The sequence below is a fragment of the Bubalus bubalis genome, chromosome 2 (genome assembly GCF_019923935.1).
Source record: "Bubalus bubalis isolate 160015118507 breed Murrah chromosome 2, NDDB_SH_1, whole genome shotgun sequence".
Taxonomy (NCBI): domain Eukaryota; kingdom Metazoa; phylum Chordata; class Mammalia; order Artiodactyla; family Bovidae; genus Bubalus; species Bubalus bubalis.
In genome coordinates, this window is record NC_059158.1 from 71415978 (window position 1) to 71439264 (window position 23287).

Here is a 23287-nt window from a genome sequence, read left to right on the forward strand (position 1 = left end):
CTGATTATTTAATATGATATTTAATATTTATAATATCTTATAAATGGTTTTAATTGCCTTTTAGTTGAGTTCAGTTCAGTCACTCAGTCGATTCCGACTGTTTGCAACACCATGAACTACAGCACACCAGGCCTTGTCCATCACCAACTCTCGGAGTTTACTCAAACACATGTCCATTGAGTCAGTGATGCCATCCAACCATCTCCTCTGTCGTTCCCTTCTCCTCCTGTCCTCAATCTTTCCCAGCATCAGGGTCTTTTCAAATGAGTCAGCTCTTCGCATCAGTTAGCCAAAGTATTGGAGTTTCAGCTTCAACATCAGTCCTTCCAATGAACACCCAGGATTGATCTCCTCTAGGATGGACTGGTTGGATCTCCTTGCACTCCAAAGGACTCTCAAGAGTCTTTTCCAACACCACAGTTCAAAAGCATCAATTCTTCAGCACTCAGCTTTCTTTACATTCCAACTCTCACATCCATACCTGACTACTGGAAAAACCATAGCCTTGACTAGATGGACCTTTGTAAGTAATGTCTCTGCTTTTTAATATGCTGTCTAGGTTGGTCATAACTTTTCTTCCAAGGAGTAAGCATTTTTTAATTTCATGTCTGCAATCACCATCTGCAGTGATTTTGGAGCCCCCAAAAATAAAGTCAGCCACTGTTTCCACTGTTTCCCCATCTATTTGCCACAAAGTGATGGGACCGGATGCCATGACCTTAGTTTTCTGAATGTTGAGTTTTAAGCCAATGTTTTCACTCTCCTCTTTCACTTTCATCAAGAGGCTCTTTAGTTCTTCTTCACTTTCAGCAATAAGGGTGGTGTCATCTGCATATCTGAGGTTATTGATATTTCTCCCTACAATCTTGATTCCAGCTTGTGTTTCTTCCAGCCCAGCATTTCTCATGATGTACTCTGCATATAAGTTAAATAAGCAGGCTGACAATATACAGCTTTGACATACTCCTTTTCCTATTTGGAACCAGTCTGTTGTTCCATGTCCAGTTCTAACTGTTGCTTCCTGAACTGCATACAGGTTTCTCAAGAGGCAGGGCAGGTGGTCTGGTATTCCCATCTCTTTCAGAATTTTCCACAGTTTCTTGTGATTCACACAAAGGCTTTGGCATAGTCAATAAAGCAGAAATAGATGTTTTTCTAGAACTCTCTTCCTTTTTCCATGATCCAGCAGATGTTGGCAATTTGATCTCTGGTCCCTTTGCCTTTTCTAAAACCAGCTTGAACATCTGGAAGTTCACGGTTCACGTATTGCTGAAGCTTGCCTTGGAGAATTTTGAGCATTTCTTTACTAGCGTGTGAGGTGAGTGCAATTGTGCGGTAGTTTGAGCATTCTTTGGCATTGCCCTTCTTTGGGATTGGAATGAAAACTGACCTTTTCCAGTCCTGTGGCCACTGCTGAGTTTTCCAAATTTGCTGGCATAATGAGTGCAGCACTTTCACAGCATCATCTTTCAGGATTTGAAAGAGCTCAACTAGAATTCCATCACCTCCACTAGCTTTGTTCATAGTGATGCTTCCTAAGGCCCACTTGACTTCACATTCCAGGATGTCTGGGTCTAGGTGAGTGATCATACCATCGTGATTATCTGGGTTGTGAAGATTTTTTTTGTACAGTTCTTCTGTGTATTCTTGCCACCTCTTCTTAATATCTTCTGCCTCTGTTGGCTTTGGATGCATCTAATTTGTTCTCCTAGTATAGACCACATTCATCTGGTCTTGTTATAAATATTAATTCCTCCAAACTTGACTCAAATCTCATGTGTGCATTTATAGATTAACATTCACCTTTTAAAATTTACATTGCAAATGCAACAATATTTAATGACTATAGTGGTTTATAATTCAGTATCCATTCCCTACTCCTATTCTACCCCCACTTCTGGAAATTTGGTCTAAATTTATGATTCTCAAATGCTTACCTACAAATTAGAATCACCCACAGAGCTTTTAAAACTCTCAGTACCCTACACTGCATCTTAGGATCTCTGAGGATAGAACCCAGGTATCAGTATTTTTCTCAACTTTCAAAATGTAGTTGAGAACTATTCATCTAAGCCCATTGTTGAAATCCCCCTTTTCGTTAGAAAAACCCGTGTGAACCAATATTTTCCAAGGCATGGGAAGGGCTGCTGAAAAAGTTTTATCATCTCTTAAAAAAAAAAGGATGTAAGAAGGACTTTTTCTTTCTCTGTGTTATAGATCTGAATCTGCTGCCCCCATTGTATGACTGTCACAGAAACCAATCTAAAGGATGACTTTGAGATATCAGAGAAAAAGAAAGAACTCAAGTCTTTGATGGTATCTTTGAGCCACTGTATCGGCTGTTCTAGAGCCTGACTTACTTCTGGGTCTCCTATACAATGGAAAATATAACTGATTAAATTTATTTGAGCCAGATTTCTCTGCTACTTGTGTCTAAAAGCATCCAGACCACATTCACCATATTTAGGTCATACATTTTGAGTGTTGTCCAGGAGGTGATGAATTTTTATCCATATTCCTAACACATTAGTCATCCAGTCATCCTTCAGATCCAGCACCATTCCTTAGGCACCAGTGATTCAGCTGGCCTTTGTAAAGACATTGCCTGCAACCTTGACTTCATTAGTATTAACTGCTCGTCCAGTCATTTGAAATTGCAGTGGCTATTCATAAGATTTGGTGTGCCTTCGTATTCTTGGGTGAGTGTTCACTTAGGTAGAAGTAAATGAGAATTGTTTTGGCCTACCCAAATGAACTGCTGTAAGTCTAAGCCTTGCTCACTGTTTCTTGGCAGAACCACAAGATAAACATCAATGTGTATAGTGACTCATGTGGAAAATATATTCCTCAATTTTAGAATTTCCTCCACATTTATGTAAGAGTGTTTCACTAAAAGCACAGTTATAATAGAAGAGTAAAGATGAAACTGGAAACAAGAGCAGTATTCACTCATGAACAGTAAACCCATGCGCTAAAGTGAGGCGATCTTATCTTTTCTCCAGTGAGAAACGCTAATCTCCTTACTGCACGGTTTCAGCTTTGGCCCTTTCCAGTCATAAATCTAGTTACAGGAAAAACTTCATAAAAAATAATTCCTTTAGTTCTTGATAATCCTCCCAGTACTGTATTCCACCTTTCTGTCCAACTTATTCTGAATTGTTGGCTTATATCAGTTCTCTACAAGAAAGACAAAAGAAATTCAAACCCAAACCGGATGGTCCATATCACATAGGGGGATTGGGACAGTTGATTTACTAATATAATCTCTTTAAACATCTACTGGGAGAGGTTCTAAGCCAGAATTTATTGCCTCCTTCTGCCATCTTTGGGCCTACAAAAAGCAAAGTAAAATCCTTCTGTGAAATCTGAAACTCCAGTCACTGATTTCCTGGCTGATGTCATTTCAAAGGCGCGTATATCCCTGTGATGGCTGCAGAGGACATCCGCCTCTCTATGGGGTCTGCATCTGTTTGCCATCAGAAGGAATCTCTTCAGGGAGCCGTGGTACATGCAGAGCACCCACTCCTCGCAGGGGTCCTGGAGTCTTGCACTAGTGTTTTTAAAATCAATTGTTGTTAGGATTGAAGATGCTTAAATTTCCCCTCGAATAAGAAAGTATATAGAATCATATTGCCGTAACTTTAGTTTCAATTTATGTTTGGGCTAGTCATAGGTTATTTTGTAAAAATTTTCCATATGATTCTGAAACTACTATGTAAGTATTACTAAAAGGAAAATTCAGTCATGACACGCTTTCCTTTGGGAGAAGAGTTTTCTCTGCACTTATTATAAAACAGCTTGAATTTGGAACAACTCTTTCTGAGCTTACAAATATAAATATTTCTGTCAAAAGGTTATTCATTCACTTTTCATTAAGGGCCAACAAAGATGATACAGTAGGTTCAACAAAGAAAATAGATGATAATGACAAGAGATTTCAAAACTGATCCTTTTCAGATCAGCTTCAATACAGATAATCTACTGTAAATAATGGGGGTTCATCCTGGCACCAAGTTACAACCAACTGGCAACTGAGTATATTCATCCAGCAATAAATGCATAATGAAGCCCTTTATTCTGGAAGAAACAAAGCTTGGATTAATTCCACAGGAATGTTTAATAAAGGAAAAGATTTCATGAAGATCAAACTTTTTCTCATCTCCATTCTCCCCTATAGGTATTACAGCTTTCACAGTGCCTGAACAAAAACAGACTCTCCAGTATATTCTTCAAGGAATCATTTATTAAATGTGTTTTTATACACTGGACTTTCTGTGTTTATGTGCCATTTCCTCAGAGGAGGCTGACTATAAGGATGAAATAGAAATAACATCACTTTTCAATATTCCTCAAGCCTCAATTCCTAGAAAAAGACAAGAATACAAAGGTCTTTTTATTCATTCTGTCAAATCCCAGTTTGTTTCAATATGGTTTCCTGGAGTTCAATATCAAATGAGGCACAGTCCCCAGTGGGCCATAGGGAGAGAAAGTTTTCTTCACCTCACTGGGGAAAAGGAAATGTGAATACTGAACCAAAAGACTGAAAGAATGGAAAGGGGATGAAGGAAGACTTCAAGACAGCGGGTAGGGCAGGAGGGAGAGACCAGGTGAAGAAACGCAATAAACAACTTGCTGTGAATGGAAAAATGAAATTATGGCCACTATATTTACACCATTTAAATGAAATATATCTACCTCAGTGTTTTGTAAAGCACTTTATATATGAGATAATTAAATGAGATGAATTTAATTGGCACACAAAAAGAACATTGTTGGGCTTCCCTGGTGGCTCAGTGGTAAAGAACCTGCCTGCCAATGCAGGAGGCCTGAGTTCGATCCCTGATCCAGGAAGATCCCACATGCCTTGGAGCAATTAATTGCATGCGCCACAACTATTGAGCCTGTGTCCTAGAGCTGGGGAGCGGAGCCGCAACTACTGAGCCCACGTGCCACAATCACTGACGCCTGAGCGCCCTTGAGCCTGGGCTCTGCAACCAGAGAAGCACTGCAATGAGAAGCCTGCAGCGCAGCTAGAGAGCAGCCCCAGCTCACAGGAACTAGAGAGAAGCCCGCACAGCAACAAAGACCTGCACAGCCAAAATTAAAATTAATAATAATTTTTTATAAAAAAATGGTTTATGTCAAAAAATCTTTTAAAAAGAACATTGTTTCACACACACACAACACAGTAAACTTGAAATTTCAAGGATTCTATTGCATGGGAAGAGGCTGAAATTAAAAAATGACGTGATTGAAAGAAAAATATTAAATATTAAGACAGAGTACTTGGCTATGGCAAAAAGCAGGTCAGTGACTTGAATGACTACAGTTTAGAAAACCTTGGTTTAGCAAATGGAGTACAGAATTTCATGTGAAGGTGAGAGAACCATACTCTTCCCTGAGCAAAAATGGGGTTTGTATCCATTTTTGAGGGGCTTCCCTGATGGCTCAGCAGTAAAGAATCCATCTGCAATGTAGGAGACACGGGTTTGATCCCTAGGTTAGGAAGATTCCCCTGGAGGAGGAAATGGCTACCCACTCCAGTATTCTTGCCTGAAAAAATCCCATGGACAGAGGAGCCTGGCGGGCCATAGTACAGAGTCACAGAGTCAGACACAACAACACACATTCCTTTCTGACTCGGTGAGTACTTGTCAAGAGGCTTCTATTTTTAGAAAGCTAACTTTACATTTTAACAAAGAGATTTTTGCCACTTACATGAACATTTCCTCAGAAGAATGTTGCTAACAATTTTATGAGAAAAGTTTTAAACTTTCTAGATCCATGTTTCTTGTCTGGAAAGTTGAGATTCTTAAACTAGTCATTTCTTCATGTTTCTTTGCAATTCGAATCTGTTCTGATCCTAGGATTTTTTTTCCTCCCATTTCTCACAAACCTAACAAGTTCTGATTTTTCGTGGTCCTACCAGTAGAGGGCTCCTTATTCTACTTGAGAAGCATTCTGAACAGTCGAAGGGATGGTTTACTCCACTTGAAAGAGGATGGCCCGTCCACTTGCGTGCTTAGAACCCTCTCACTTTCCTCTGAGTTAGTAATTTTAAAAGAAGCCCACTAACCTACGGAACAGTCCGGCAGTGAATGTGCTGCACAAATCCAGTTTGAGATCCAGTCTTCAGCTTTCCTCAGGATCTGGTGAGCCAGTGTTCAACACTGAATGTTGTAATTGCTACCATATTTTTCATTATGTGTGTCCTGGGCTGACTAGGCAGGGGTCATTGTGTCCGTTTCAAGTTGGATTCAAATCTGTTCCAACGCCCTCAAATCACAAATGAAGGATAGACACTCGAAGATCTGATGTCCCACCAAAGACACTAGTGTGGAAGCAGTACTGCTCAGCCTGTATTTTTAAACAGGCACTTACAGCCTGTTTAATCCTGACTGCCCCCTAGGACCTGTGTGGCAGGTTATTTAATGTCAGGGCCTCAGTTTCCTTTTCTGCAAAATAAAGGCACAGGACCAGTAACCACTAGGATCACTTCAGCTCCATTTTATTAGACTCTCGGTCTCTAAATGATTATTGCTTCCATTTGCAGGCAGTTCTAACACTTCTTGTTTATTGTTCATTCATCTCCTTTAAGTTTATAAATGTGTTTCACCTTTATAAGTATGAAAGGGATTAAAATTCAACTATACCAAGACAAAAACCTATAACTCCATTATGAATGCACCAATCAAAAATATAATCCAGGACAATAACAGAATGTGGAAACAGAGTATTAAGGCTGAAAACAGTATTAAGGGTGTAGAATTATAAATTATTTGTCTTCTGAAATAATGTCTAGAATCACTGTGTAATGAACATAATTCAAGAGGATAAAAAAGGCAATCTAAAACGTAAAGTGGAGGATAAAGTACCAAACCATGACCAGGTAGAGATCTTAGAAGGGGGAATAAAAGCAATCAACAGACCCATGTGCGCTCGCCCTCAAGTCCCCCACTCCTGGTATACTTCAGCCTTGCAATAAAGCTTCCCATTTTTCAGGATATTAAATTTGAGTTCAGGGAAAGCCAGACATCATGTAATCACAGTTTGGTATTACAGTATATATTTAATAAAAGCCACAGAACTTGCAAAAAAAAAAAAAGTCAGAGTCTTTTAAAGAGCTGTGTGTTTGCTAAGAAGAAGGAGGGTGGGAAAGAAATCATGTGTAAAGGAAGCCTTTTCACAGAACCAGGGGAACTCCAGACCGGGCACAGATACCAGTAGATCACGAAAAATGGGAACCCCCCCCCCCAAAAAAAAGGCAAGTTCTTCTCTGAAGGAAAGGAAGGAAGAGGAACAGGGAGTCAGTCTCCAGTACAGAGTAAAGACATTTTTGTTCAGAATGGATTCTGGGGAGGCCCACTGCCCATCCCCTTACCCCTCTGATATCACTGCTCTGTCAAGAGGACAAAGTTCTTTCTCTGACTGCTAGGTAAGATTTAGGCAGCAATGAGTTTTGATGGCACATCCTACACATCTGAATTAATTCTGCTGGAGACACAGGGCCAATGCTATGGATGGCTGTATGATCACATAAGGCTGTACGCAGAGAAGAGTCCCTGTGCTTGTTTTAATCCTCTGCTGTCACTGTTTTGAAATTCTTAATAATTTATAAACAAGGGACTTCACATCTTCATGTTGCACTGGGCTCCGAAAATGAGGTAGCTGCTTTGGGCTGGGCTTTGAGGCCGTTCATATTATGGCATGTATTTCTTACCTGGTTGTTCTGTGTTTAGTTAGCCTTTTGAACACACTCAGCTGTGGCTTATGGTGAGTTCAAAAGGCTGTCTTCCTAGAGCTCCAGACGGCAGCCTGTGGGCCTTTTCTGTGAAGATGAGTCATTTCTCGCCTTCTAAACTCCAGATCAGAGCCCATGTCTGTTTACATACCATCCAGAATGCTTTTTGTTTCTGCCCCGGATTCTCTTTGTGCTGGGGCCACACTAAGGATGCTCTACCCTCTTGGAACCAACATGAAAAGCAGGTGGGTCCTTTTAAAGCACTGCCTGGGACAAAGGTTAGTGTGCACTCCTGCTGCTGGGGGCTCCACCTTGACCTGAATCAGGCCTGCGTGTGGCGACAACAGAGGACCCCGTGTTCTCCTGTGTCTTGCTTAAAACTCTGTTGACCCTTAACCTTGTCTTCTGCTGATCAGGGTCTGCTTGAAGGCTGAAAGTGGTTCCTTTTTGAGAGGCTAAAATATAACAATTTAACTATAACTGTTTATTTCTACAGCCAAATCCCATGGGCTAAGGCAAGAACCAGCAACTTCCCCACCCTTTGCTGTGCTTAGTCACTCAGTCGCGTCCGACTCTTTGTGACCCCATGGACTGTAGCCCGCCAGGCTCCTCTGTCCATGGGGATTCTCTAGGCAAGAATACTGGAGTGGGTTGCCATGCCCTCCTCCAGGGGATCTTCCCAATCCAGGGATTGAACCCAGGTCTCCCGCATTGCAGGCGGATTCTTTACAGTCTGAGCCATCAGGGAAACCCTTCCTACCCCTTAATCATTCACCAAAGGTCCCCAGGAGGCTGGGAAGGGCCCTTGGGCAATGCAGCTCCTTTAATATTCCAATCATCTTCTCCTTTCCACTGAGCTCACCCCAGGGTAGAGCAGAAAAACAAACAAACACTGTTCTGCACAAAAATGGGGCTGTTTCAGGGGAAGAGGAAGAAAGAGGGAAAAGTGGGTGAGGAGAGAAAGGGACCTTGCAAATTTGAGAAATACTTCTCAAGATCAATTTAGACTGTGTCATCCCTGAAAATGAATGTGGCCATTGGGTGGGACTGTCAGACACAACATATGGGGTAAAGGAATGAGCATGCTTGCAGCTCACCTTGATTGAGAACATGAAAAATGAATCTGACCAGCAGATTCCAGGTCTTCTACCCATCTCCATGCAACAAGAAGCCCTCCTCCCTGGCTGCTCTGTGGGGTTTAAAGACCAAGAGGCATCACTAACCATTTTGCTGAAGTTCCAGATGGTTTTTGCAGACTCAATGACTGGGAGTGGATGGAAGTAGAGATTTCCCAAAGGAAATGGTTGTGCACTTGAGGGCTGATGAGCTAACGGGGCTCAGGTTGGGAGTAGTAATCCATAAAGGGTCTTCTTCCTTTGAGGGGGCCCACCTACCACTTTAAAGTGCACCCCCTTTGAGGTTCATGGCAACTTCCAAATTAGCTAGCCCTGACTTTTCTCTGTTAAGTTGTTCTTTCCAAAACCATGGAGCCTTGATGAATTCAAGGACAAACTGTCGGTCTCTGGTCCAGGGGAGAGATTTTTACCTTACTAATTAGACCAGGTCTCAGAGAGCTCAACACAGAAAGGAAAATGAGGCTTTCTCCTTCTTAGAGAGTTAGCTGCCCTCTGAAAGAGGAAAGGGCTAAGGTTGGACACTCCAGCACAAGACGTGCTAAGTTACTCAGTCGTGTCCGACTCTTTGTGGCCCCATGAACTGCAGCCCATCAGGCTCCTCTGTCCATGGGAATTTTCAGGCAAGAATCTCAGAGTGGGGTGCCACTGCCTACTCCAGGGCATCTTTCCCATCCAGGGATCGAACCCATGTCTCCTGCATTGGCAGGAAGATTCTTTACCATTAGCACCACCAAAAGATACTGGGCCATTATCACGGTCTAATAGAGAAACCAAACTGCTTTTGTTCACCATCCAAAGGAAGTCTGTGAAAGCAACATTTTGCATCAAATTTCCATCCAGTTTCTAAAACACAGATGACCAAGACAGCCTTAACATTTCCCTCAGCTTGATTAAACTCTGGATAGGTTTCTTCCTGATTCTGGTCCCTGACTTCCCTTTTCCTAGAGCATTTTCTTTATAAAACTTGTAAGTTCTTTTTCTACCCCTTCAAGGTATATGTAAATCTTTTTTTTAAAGTCCCCTGACAGTTTGACAACCCAGGAATATACTTCTCATGGACCTGGGAGCTTAAAATATAATTATTAAAGCAGACGGCACCACCATCTTTCAGTTTCAATGGGAGAGTAAGAGCCCATCGTCTGCGGGCACCTCACCTCAAGACACAAGACTACCTCTCACTGTAAAGATATGATCATGGCCCAGGATCTTCCTTTCACCCTCAATGTTTTTTGTTTCAGTGGAGCTAATTTCAGACTGAGTTCTGGCGTGGCATCGCAACATCCTTGAATAGTCTTCCTCGAATGTTTAACTTTATCCAGGGCAATTTTTGCTTTGACGCCAACAATGTAAATACAGTCAAACAAAATGTATTATGTTCCCATAGACTGAAATTGCTTTACAGACTGAAAAGATCGGGGGCCAAATTGTGTGAAGCAGTGTCTCCTGGTTTGTGTATCTCCTTTGGGGATCCTGAGAAGGTACATCTGGGTCAAAGCTGAGAAGGAAGGACGGATGCCACCTCTCTCCAAAACTGGGACACCATCAGGGAAAAAGAAAGGGCTTGCTGGGGTTGGCCTTCTGCTGCCCAATGTACAGCCTCACTGGATTTGACAAAGCCTGATAGAGCCCTCACTTTGCACCACGCACTGCCCTAAGCACTTTACAAATAATAATCATTTAATTCTTACAATAATCCACGAAGCAGGTTTTATTAACAGAATACCCTCATCTGTTCAGTAAGGCATACCTCTGACACCAGAGAAAGCTTAAGTGAATTTGCTCAAGCTCACGTTGTTGGGAAGCATACAGCCCTGGCATTTTGGTCCCAGCACCTGTGTTTTAACCACTTAATTCTATTGGCAAATTCTACAGTTAGAACCAAAGAGCACAAAACCCCAGGCCCAGTGAGACCTAACCAAGAAACTAGGCACATGTCTGTGAAGTGTCCAAGTGTCTGCCAGAAAGTGAGTCCCTATTTCAGAACTAAAGCAACCTCTGACGGGCCACCACCACATCCCCATGATGTCTGCTATCCCACGGGGCAGGGCTCTTCTGCATCAGTGCCCCCCCATTTCCTAAGGTCAGAGGGGATTCCCGGATAAAGGCTAGTAGATCCTGTCTGTAAATCTGCTTTTGCAATAGGCACAGGCAGGGCCATTCCTGCGAAAGGCCTGTTGTCCTGCAAAGGGTTGCACAGAGGCGGCAGTGTCTGAGATTAACTGAACAGTATCCAAGTTCTTTCTTCCCTGCAGTTCTGAAGCTCAGAGTGACTCTTGCTGATCTCTGCAGTACATGCTGAAAATGAAACAGCAGCTTTGGCTGCCTTCAAGGGCAACCCAGAGTCCACATCCAGTGCAAGCACAGAGGACCTTTTCTCCTCTCCCCTTGCTCCCTTCCAACCTACATGCCTCCCTTCCTGCTTCAAAACGTTCAGGAGAAGACCTCTGGCAGGAGTTGATGTTTGCACAAAGGGAAACAGTACAGCTGGCACTTGAACTACACAAAAAACGCATCCCTTCACTGGGTCCCCCTGTATAGCCCCGGGAAGTCTCTGCGCAGCCAGTTCCCGACAAGGCACCGACTCACCATCATTCTTTGAACTCTGCTTTCTTCAACTGTGAACAGCGAATCACAGAATCTGTGCTTTGTTCTCTCCAAGGTCGTTATGAGGCTCAAATGAGATAATGTATGTAAAGCGCTTTGTAAACTGTAAAATGCTCTACAAATGTAAGGGATTATTATAAACCACAATACAGCGATGTTTTATGCTTTTATAAAATTACTGGCTGGAACTGCAGGAAGGGGAATCCCTCTGGTGATTTTTATTTTGCAAACAGGAGGACGTGGGTTTGCCTCTTTGCCAGGAACTGGATTCCTGGCAGCAGCTGTTTATTCCATTTCGCTGGGCGACGCACATATGGCCACCACGCGCCTCCCGCGGAGCTGACAATATGTACTACTTTGTTGGAGCACATGAAGGAAAAGCGTCTTTCGCCTCCCCAGCTATTTCTAATTTGCCAAGTCTAACACCTAGGCAATAGAGACTTTCAAGTCGCACTTCACCATGGCAGCATTTGTTTCTTCAGATGAGATTTTTTTCCCCTCCTCCTTAGCAACCAGAAATTTACAGCCAGACACCCCCATAAAAACAGCCTTCCCTGGAGCAGATTAAAAAAAAAAAACTTGGGATGCTGCTTTTATAAAGCTTTGCCATAGTTAAAATGAACATGATAGTAATATTTGTCTTGGGACTAAGTCTGGACCAGCTGGAAAGGATTAAGCTACGAACAGGTTCCTTTTCCCGCGTCTCAGCAGCGCACAGATAGGCGGGGCGCGCCGATGACAAAGCTTTCCGCGACGGTGCTGAGTGGCCTCAGAATCCTGCATCCGTGCCGCAACCTGCGTTGTTTTGAGATCACTGTATGACGAAGAACTACTACTTGCTTGTAAATGTCAAGAGGAATTATGAACATCTGTAGAAAAGCAACTGTTTGACTAATTTCCGGTCCCTTGGAGCAAATACACTACCCTATGTATTCAATATTTAGAACCGGTTGCTGACAGCCAGACCGTGGCAAGCTTCAACATTATAGAATCGTAAATGGAATTAGATAACCCACAGCGTGGCTCGGGCTCCAGAACTCTAAAAAATATTATTACAACTCGGGGGGGGGGGGGGGCAAAAAAAAATTGAAGGGAAAGTAAAATATAACAGACTCCCAACAAAGAAAGAAAAGGAATTCTAGACTACGTGCTAGAATAAATAACTATTTTAGAACATAAGACATAAAGAAACAAGTGGTGATTAATAGCTTAGAAAGATCTTTTTTTCTATTAGATTTGAGACATAACAAAAAGAAACAATGAAAAGAAAAGAAAAAGATGAAGAACATTTATTGAGAAGATCAGAATACGCAGTAAGAATTTGCAATTCCAGATAGGAGAATGCAGGGCATCTCCTGGAAGCCTTTGCATTTTAAATTATCTGTTTCTTTTTAATTGACCAGATTATTTCCACCTTGCCACTTGGCAGGTAGGTCATTGTTCCTTTTCACAGCATTAATGAACCCATTCACTTTTTCTCCATGTAATTAAGACTGTGAGTTACAGATCACATTCTTAAACTGGCTTAGTGTACAGACAACTCAGTCTTTATTAAGCAAAATATATAACACATCAGGTATTTCTCATTGACAAAATGTTGACTGTCTACTGAGTTTTCCTACAGTTGTTGTGAGAGTGGTGACTTTATGGTTTTTTGTTTGGGTTTTCTTTTTTAATATAAGAAATAAAGACCTATAAAGGTTATAGCATCTAAGGAGGTGTTTCATTCTTTGTACTTAAAGTCTGGAGACTTACAAGGCAGTTGGTAGATTCAAGTATTTCTATTGCCACCAAAATTCTGACTGAGGTCTTTCATGAGCTATTTGAAAAGAAATAACTTTGTTAAAGTTAGTTAAGTGAAATGTATTGCTCTCTTCTGTTCGCTTTATTTCCAGGCCATTTAGGAAACCCTAGGAACATTAAGAGTTACTCAGTGCATTGAATACAGTAGCAGAACGCAGTAGAGAAAGCTTTATTTGTGGTGTCTACAGCCCTCAGGAGACAAGTTTTAATTTAAGCCAACCCAAGCTGTCCCTCCCAAAGCATTCAGTTTCATTCAAGACTTCTGGATTTCAACTTGCTTCCCAGAAAAACTAAATTTAGAACTAAAGGTTAGGATGTTTTCATCTTTCAGGACTTGAACTGGGATTTGTTCCATAAAAATGAGTCTGGTGGAGCACCTCATCAAAAAGGAAACTGTTGGACAGAGATCTTAATGGTGGTCATCATCCCTGCAGGCAAAAGACTAGCAACACAAATTCACCATAGTAATATGAGTTCATTGTTTTGCATACTGAAAGCTTATGAGAAATTCTGTTTGCATTGTCTGAATACAATGGGATTGGGATCAAAGACGTAACAATGGACTTTTTTTCCCAGTTCTTATTCCATTTCTGGAATGAAATCTTTTAATCACAGGTAATAACCAAGCTCTACTAGTCTCTCTGTTAAAAAAAAAAAAAAAACTACTCAAGTATGTAACATAACATAATTTCCTAACTTTTTTAATGGAACTTATATTTTGCAATCTTTTGTCTCATAGTTGGGCAACTTTATGGTGTTCTCCTTTTGTCTACTGAGATTTCAGGTGGTTAACTGCTGTATTTCCTTCCAACCCAAACACAAAAGCGGTAATGATATCCATGTGCTTCAATAAAGGCACGCTGGCCTGCGGTTATGTTTTAAATAAGTGCCTAAACTCACGTCCTCACACAGAGTCAAAGTCAGCTGGAATGGCATTTTTATCTTGGTTCCACGTACGGCAGACTGTGGTTGTGACAAAAAGCGCACAAAGCTAATTGCAGCGTGGCTTAGCACAGCTCTGTCTTTTGCTCTCAAAGGGATGACTTAAATGTGCTTCACCCCTTGTTGGGGTGGCTTGAAACAGCATGCAGTCTTCATATGAACAGGGCGTTTCAAATTCATGTCATAGGCATGTGTGGGAATAGAGGTGATGGGAAAAGAAACATATCAATTTCAGGCACTGGAGTCTTTACGCTCTCTGTTGGAGTCCTCTTTGGAGCCTGGACCCAAATTATTTTGTGCTGGGTAAGGCTGAAGCCTGGGGCCCTGGAAAACACAGTAATTAAAGGGAAACCTGCTTTCCATTTCCAGGAAGCTAACCAAACTAGGGGACCACCTCAACACATTACCAGTTCTGGCTGGCCAATTTCACCATGGGGACAGAGTCATGCTAAATGATAGCAAGTCTATCTCTCTGCTGTCTCCTTCAGGAATAGGCTGCCATGAAACAAAAACATCTGTTTTGAGGAAATCTTTGGGCATCATAAAAGCTCCCTGCTCCCTTCTTCAACAGGATTTTACTTCTGTGCTGGCACAAGACGGCTGCCAGACATAGCACTTAGAAAAACCTGCATATTATAACGGCCAGCTCAGCTGCTCTCACTTCTGGCTTGGCTCTCTGGAGCCACATCTTTAGCAACACCTCCCTCCTCACCTCTCTCCTAGCCTGTCTCCCTCCCCATCCCAGAATATGCTGGAGTCTGGATCAGGACTGAAAGCAGAGAAAATGGGAGCCATGACTGGACTAGGTCTTAAGAACAATGCTCTGTATAAAATACTGTATAGGCCATTTTAAAATAATAATCATGAAGAATCTATCCAGTAACTGCAATACTGGCTTTCAGTTTTCTGATGTTCCATGTAACATGCTACTTGATGTTCAGAAACACTGACATTTTTCTTGGTGTAATATGTTATTTTGGTATTTTGGTCATCAATTAACTGGGCTCTCTTTCCAATCCACACCACTTGCCCCCTGCCTCTCTCACCCCATCACTGATACCCTCACCACACGTCCTCCTCGCCCCTCGGGACCAGGCAGCTTTTTAAACTCCACTGTGCACATCTTCCCATCCAAATTGCCAGTGGCTTAACTGGACTTGGTGGGAGGAGCCAGATCTACCTACTAGGGACAGGGCAGGGTAAATCCCAAGCGGGCTCATGCATCCTGGTCAGCAGGAGAAAAATCATACTTCTACAAACAGAAATTACTGGCCACATTGAAACACAATGGAGAGATAGAGATCCTGAGAGCTCCAACTCAAGAAACCCAGACATGGTGGAAGGATGATGTCCTGCTGAGCCAGTGACCCCAAAGGTGGCAGCTCCAAGGGGAAGGCAGGCTGGAGTGGGGACGGGTACTGAAAGGAAACAGCTAAACCAGGAGCAGATGGCATTTATATTAGAATGGCAGCATATACTTGTCATTTATATCTGTATGAATTAACATTTTTACTTGATATTTTTCAGTAAGTTAAAAAAATTTATACATGAAATACAGTAAATGTTTGGTTTCACTAAATTTAAACATTTTAAAAATTAATTCTGAACATTTTTTAATAAAATACTTTCCAGGAAGCTATTTACACAAAATAAATACTCCATCCCTAATCCTTGGAGGTGGTGTTTTGCTTCAGAATTGTGATTGTTTTAGGGAGACCTCCCCTTGCCCCAGGACCCAAGACTATCACATCAGAGACAGTGCTCACATAACTGATCTGCATTATTATAATTAAACCACAGAGTCCAACAGGGCACTTTAGAGCCATTTCTCTCCTTTTTATCAATTTCTCTTTCTAAAGGTTCCATTTCAACTGACAATGCTCAGAAAGAAAATTGAGAATCTTGGATTCCCTGAAATAAGGAATTACATTGCTGATTTATCCGAAAATACCTAATCTTCGTATCTTGATATCTTTGTATCTTGGCTTCCCCAGTGGCTCAGCAGGTAAAGAATCTGCCTGCCATGTAGGAGACATAGGAGGTTCATCCCTAGGTTGGAAAGATCCCCTGGGGAAGGAAATGGCAACCCACTCCAGTATTCTTACCTGAAGAATTTCATGGCCAGAGGAGCCTGGCAGGCTGCAGTCCAGTGGGTTGCAAAGAGTTGCACACAACTGAGAGACTAAGCACAAGCACTGCCTTGGCCATTTGGATAGTCATTTCCTCTTCCTCCGACAACATGGCATGGTGACAAGATCCAGGCAGACTTGAGTCTGGATCTGGCTTGCCATTTACCACCTCCATGACCCTGAGTAAGTTATTTGATCTCTTTGGATAACAATCATCTCACCTGGAAAATGGTGATGATGTTATACATTTTTTAGGGCTCGTTTGTGAGGACTGTGTAAATCCCAGATCTCAATGTGTGGCATTCATTCCCCTAGTAAATGATAGCTTTTGTTATTACTGACCCAGCAAATTCTACAGAAACTAGGATGATAGCCCACAGTCCCAAGGAAACTATCATAGTTTCATATACAAGTCTTAGAATCACTGAACCCTCAGACAAGGCACAGAGTGTTGAGGACTTTGCTTCAAAAAGAAATGAAATGTTTCCAAAATCTACCTGGAAATAGATGGGCCCATTATTAATCAGGATAGGTTAACTTTTCTAGTAGGAAAAAAATTCCCTGTACTTCAATAGCTTATGACAACTGAAGTTTATTTCTTGCTCAGGCTGGGTCAGCTGCGGCAATGCCACACTTTGTCTCCACTCGAGGAGCCAGGTTGATGGGACAGCCCTTGTACAGAATATTGACAGTCCCCTGAGAAAAGGAGAGTGAACACTGGGAAGCCACACAATGCCTCTGAAAGCTTCTGCTCAGAAGTAGCACATGTGACTTCTGGTTACATTTCACTGGCCAAAGAAAGTTGTATGACCAATTCTGACATCAATAAGGGGAAGAGTATAATTCTGCCCCAGAATGGAGCAGTAAATATTTTGAACAATATTGCTATCTATCACAGGCCAACTAAACAAAAATATGAAGCTAAAAATCTGGATATTAATGAAAATTAAAAAGGTAAGTTACAGAAAATGAAAGACAAGACATTGGTCAAACTTGAGGAGCTAAAGAAAATTTGAGGTCTCATCATAACAAGGCCACACAAGAGTTTAGGTCTCACGACTTACTTGGGATATTTTACAAATGACCTGGACAGATTCTGGCAGGACTGGCTATCTATAACTTAGTGCTGTAGTGCTCTGAGGTGCTTCTGGTAATATGGTTGCAAAAAGAGAAAAGTTACTACCATTTGTTAATACTGGGGAGGGGAACTCTGTCATTTCTTAACAAGAAATGGTTCTCTCTACAAAGAAAGACATCTAAGGTCACATGACTGTGCTCAGCAATTTGGTGATGAACAACAGACTGGTTCCAAATAGGAAAAGGAGGACGTCAAGGCTGTATACTGTCACCCTGCTTATTTAACTTATATGCAGAGTACATCATGAGAAACGCTGGGCTGGATGAAGCACAAACGGGAATCAAGATTGCCAGGAGAAATATCAATAACCTCAAGATGTGCCGATGACACCACCCTTATGGCAGACAGTGAAGAGGAACTAAAGAGCCTCTTGATGAAAGTGAAAGAGGAGAGTGAAAAAGTTGGCTTAAAGCTCAACATTCAGAAAACTAAGATCATGGCATCTGGCCCCATCACTTCATGGCAGATAGATGGGAAAACAGTGGGAACAGTGTCAGAGTTTATTTTTGGGGGCTCCAAAATCACTGCAGATGGTGATTGCAGCCATGAAATTAAAAGACACTTAATTCCTTGGAAGGAAAGTTATGAGCAACCTAGAGAGCATATTCAAAAGCAGAGACATTACTTTGCCAACAAAGGTCCATCTAGTCAAGGCTGTGGTTTTTCCAGTGGTCATGGATGTGAGAGTAGGACTATAAAGAAAGCTGAGCACGGAAGAATTGATGCTTTTGAACTGTGGTGTTGGAGAAGACTCTTGAGAGTCCGTTAGACAGTAAGGAGATCCAACCAGTCCATCCTAAAGGAGATCAGTCCTGAGTGTTCATTGGAAGGACTGATGTTGAAGCTGAAACCCCAATATTTTGGCCACCTGATGCGAAGAGCTGATTCATTGGAAAAGACCCTGATGCTGGGAAAGATTGAGGGCAGGAGCAGAAGGGGACGACAGAGGATGAGATGGTTGGATGGCATCACTGACTCAATGGACATGAGTTGGGGTAAACTCCGGGAGTTGGTGATGGACAGGGAGGCCTGGTGTGCTGTGGTCTATGGGGTCGCAAAGAGTCGGACACAACTGAGTGACTGAACTGAACTGATAATACGGCCCAGAAAGGAGCGTGCCACCTGGAATGAGGAAGAAACATTACAATTGTAATGGGGCCAAGGGGTGGAAGCTCTATGAGCTAGGATATCTTTGACCCCCACTTTCTGTTGGTTACATAACATGCATTATTGACCTCCACATCCACTCAGCTGGTGGCCTGGAACAGGAATCCCCTTCTGAGATTCCATAGAAAGGGCTGAAAGGTCCCTCCCCATTTGCTTGAGCCTCACCCGGCCAGCTAACAGCTCTGAGCAGGCTGCATCTCCTCTGTCCACCACTCCTGCCCCTCTGGCAGATAAGGCAGATGTTTCTATCTCTGCTTCCACCTCTGCCTGGATTATAGCTGTTCAACCCAGGAACCAGCCTGAATTATTTGTGTCTTCCTCTAAGGTTTTGTCCTTTCCTGGATGTGACTCTGCACTCTGGTACAACCCTACTGAGACCCAACTGCAGGCTTCCCCTGGGTCCTGGAAGGCAACCTGAGTGAGTGGCAAAGGGCACAGTGGCTCTCAGTTATTCAGTTATGACCCTTTGGACTCTCATGCCCAGGAACACTTAACTTAGCTGCATGCTCGCTCACAAGGGGGTGGAATCTGGTTGAAGGGGATGGGATCTGGTTGCAGCTGCTCACATAACAGCACCTACTGTTAACTAGAAGTCATGTAGCAGGCCTGTGCTGACAGGCCCTCACTGGCTCTTTGCCCTCTCCCCATCTGAGATGTGAGGATGATTAATTGGAAACATTCTTGTTAGAAACTCACCATCGGGCAGTGCCTGGCTATTCCTTTGCATGCATTAATCCCACCTCTGTGTATCCCAGGTCCTTCATGTAACTGAGATAACTGGTTTTGAGGAGGAGGTCTAGAACTGCCCCAAGAAAAGATGAAGCTCACTGAGATGGATGAGTGTGAAATAACTGGATCACATACCAGACCAGGGTCTAAGGTGAAAATGCCTCTAAGACTAAGTTCAGTGACAGATATGCAGCAATGCCAGCCACGCTTATGCAGTGGGAAATCATAGGGATCCACTACTGTTATTTTTTAAATGCTTTTCTGCTCAGGACCCTTCTTCCAACACACATTCAGTCTTCTGGAAGGCAACGGGAGTGGCGACATGTAACACAGTTTGGTCTAATCATAGTGCTTCATATGCTTGTTTCTAGTCCAGCTGTGACTAGACAGAATCTTTCTCCAAGATTTTTAAATAACTTGCTCCTTAGATCAGTGAACTAGGTCTCCACTGCTGCTGCTGCTGCTAAATCGCTTCAGTCATGTCCGACTCTGTGAGACCCCATAGATGGCAGCCCACCAGGCTCCCCCGTCCCTGGGATTCTCCAGGCAAGAACACTGGAGTGGGTTGCCATTTCCTTCTCCAATGCATGAAAGTGAAAAGTGAAAGTGAAGGCGCTCAGTCGTGTCATACTGTTAGCAACCCCATGGACTGCAGCCCACTAGACTTCTCCATCCCTGGGATTCTCCAGGCAAGAGTGCTGGAGTGGGTGCCGTTGCCTTCTCCAGGTCTCCCTAGAGGAGGCTAATTAAAGGCGTTCACTCTATGACGAGAGAGACTTTGTCTATTTATCACCACTGTATTCCTTGCTCTTTAATCATTTCTTCCCCACAGTGTCAGCTTTCATGTCCAACCATGTCAGCGTACACAGGTTTCAGCCAACCACGGTTCCAACTCAACCTTAGACCAGCTTTATGCTCCTGGACTGCCTCCATCTCTCCATAGTCTCTAAATCAAATTTCCAGGAGCATAGATCAGATTGACATGACCCATAATTTACCACCAGCTAACTGAATGGCTGCTCTGGGTGAGGTGCCCAGCCCAGGTCCAATCACCCGGGCTGCAGGGGCAGGTCACATGGTATCATGTTGGGCTCTCTTGGCAGGAGGACTGCAATCATGGTATTTTCTTAGGGGATGGGCTGGGGGGGAGGGGGCGCAGCGAGTCAGTGAAGCACGCACAGGACCAATACGCCCTGTGCAGGTCTGAAGAGAGAAAGAAGGACGGACCCCATTTTATTCTTACTGGCATCCCTAATGGCCATACAGTGCTTTCATATACATTCAATGAATGAATGAAAGAACATATGAGAGAATAAATGAAACTAATGAGGCAGAACAGTGCTACTCAGAAGACAATCACTCTAACACCACGACAAGAAGGGATCGGACACCGCACAGCACCCTCCTGAACTGGAGCTGTTCCGGCATGCTCTTCTGTTCCCAAACTCCAGACTTACCCCGTCACAGGCTGCCCTCTCAGAGGGTGAGCCGGGAAAAACCCTGTCTGCCAGGTGTCTCACCCAGAACCTCCCTCTGGCCCTGAAAATTGCCCCCCGCCAACAACAGGAATTTGACCCAAGAGGCATCTGGAGAGAGGACTTTATCTGCACTCCCTAATCAATCTCAGGTTTGGCAAGAGTGACCAGGAGTGTCCAAAATCTCTAGGCAAACAGATGCTTCTCATGAGCTCTCACAACTCACAAAGTTGTCAGCTGTGTTAAGGAACAAGAAACCATACTACTGCCTGAGTCCAGTACCCTTGTTAGAGACATGGAAGGGAAAGCATTGGGTTTGGACCCCAAAAAGGGTGAATTTGAGTTTGACTTCGAACAAGTCACTTGATCTCTAAGGCCCTCACTTTCTTTGGAAAGAAGGATAATTACATCTATTCTCCCCACACCTCATTGGTTAAAGTGAAGAATAATTTAGACAATATTTGTGAAAAGCATTTGCAAATGGGTGAAATGCTGTACAGATGTGAGAGATTTTACTAGCACGAGCACGCAATTAACAAGTAAATGGGTTGGTGGTGGCGAAATCCTTAGGGAAAAAGGTAAGTTAAGATGCTGCTGCAGGTCATGCAGGTCACTAGCTACAGGCAATGCTAACTTGAACCCAGGCAGAAGCAGTGGGAATGGAAGAAAGTGGCAGGGACCCTCTCAATTTTCTGGCCCATATGAGGCATCTAAGTTTTTAAATAAATGAATGAAATATCTCAATTCATTATAAAGAAATTTAAAACATTACCTATTACAGTAATTTCTGAAATTCTGAATTTTACTCCTATTTTTGTAACACCAGTGAACTTGGCATATATTTTATTATTGCATTTATCATCTCGATTTAATGTATTTGTTAAATTTTTCATCTCCTCTTCTAGCCTCAAATCCCTGCAGGGCAAGGGCCATGTTTTATTAATACTGAAATTGCTCCTGGTACCTAGCATACTACTTAATGCATAATAACAAGTAATATGTGATGCATGTGTGAATAATTAGTCATATCACTATGGATTTATTTATTATGGCAAATCTTCACAATCAGCTTGAAAGGCAGATATTTTAATTCCCATTTTAAAGATGAAGAACTAAGACCCAAGAGGTTAAGAAAATGTTACCTAAGGTCCTGAAGCTGGGAGAGTCTAGATTCAAGTAGGCTGTCCCAGAGTCCACATTGCCTGTGCCCGTTTCCTCAGGGCCCAGCTACTAGTAATAACCCTGGAGGGCTATGCCAGGGCTCATATAAAAAATTGTACATGATGCAAAAATTGTTGAACTCATATCCAATCTGGGTCTTGTTCTGGTTGGACACACATTTCACTTTAGGAAGAAGTGAAAGAGCCTCTGGGAGTAACGCAATACTGTGAAGACCACAGGGAGGACTGAATATGTAAGACCACTCTCTTCTGAGAATGCTCAGCTTTTTCTGGGCCAATCCTCTGGGATAATGCATGAAAAAGACTTTTAAACAAAACTAAAGGAATTGTACACTGACCTGAACTTGAGGAAACATGCCATATCCCTCCTTGTCCTATGGATTCTTTATCATTTCAAGACAAGGACAGCATGGAAAGGGGAGAAAAGGACTCTACATCTTTCTAGCTAGGAAGGCAGCTGGCATCAATTGTCCAGGTAGGAAAGGGGGCTTCTAGCACCGCTAGTCGGAGAAGGCAATGGCACCCCACTCCAGTACTCTTGCCTGGAAAATCCCATGGATGGAGGAGCCTGGAAGGCTGTAGTCCATGGGGTCGCTGAGGGTCGGACATGACTGAGTGACTTCAATTTCATGCATTGGAGAAGGCAATGGCAACCCACTCCAGTGTTCTTGCCTGGAGAATCCCAGGGACGGGGGAGCCTGGTGGGCTGCCACCTATGGGGTCGCACAGAGTCGGACACGACTGAAGCGACTTGGCAGCAGCAGCACCACTAGTGGTCCAAATGTGTGGGTTTTTAAGGCTGCGTGTCATTGATGAGGACAACCAAACTGCTCATCTATGCTTGCTATGTCCTTATGTTGTGTTACTGTTTTTTCACACTCATGAGCACATCCAACCGTCCTGGTCCAGCTAACACACTGATGCTCAAACATGTCCCTCTAACAGAGGGGCCAGAATTCACTGTGCTTTTTGTAGAACACCATTAGAAACTGCTACATTAAATTTCACTAGGCAAACATATGACAACCTTCTTAAAAGACAAGGTACCAGGCACTAGAGATTTAATGGTATTTAACTAAACTCAGAGAGTAGGGGGAAAGGTATAAAATATAAATGTACAAAATGGTACAAAATGTATAAAAAGTAAGTGTCTTCTTCCTCAACTACCACTCATCTTACTCCTTCCCAGAAAGAACCACTGTTGACAGTTGCTTATGTATCCTTCCAGAAATGTTTCCATGT

The 23287-nt window shown here is 42.8% G+C and overlaps 1 long non-coding RNA gene across 1 annotated transcript in view; it reads right to left on the reverse strand.

The window, feature by feature from the left end:
* LOC123465229 overlaps positions 1-23287 on the reverse strand; it is a 73759-nt gene that overhangs the window by 17825 nt on the left and 32647 nt on the right. The gene's annotated exons all lie outside the window — the stretch shown is intronic.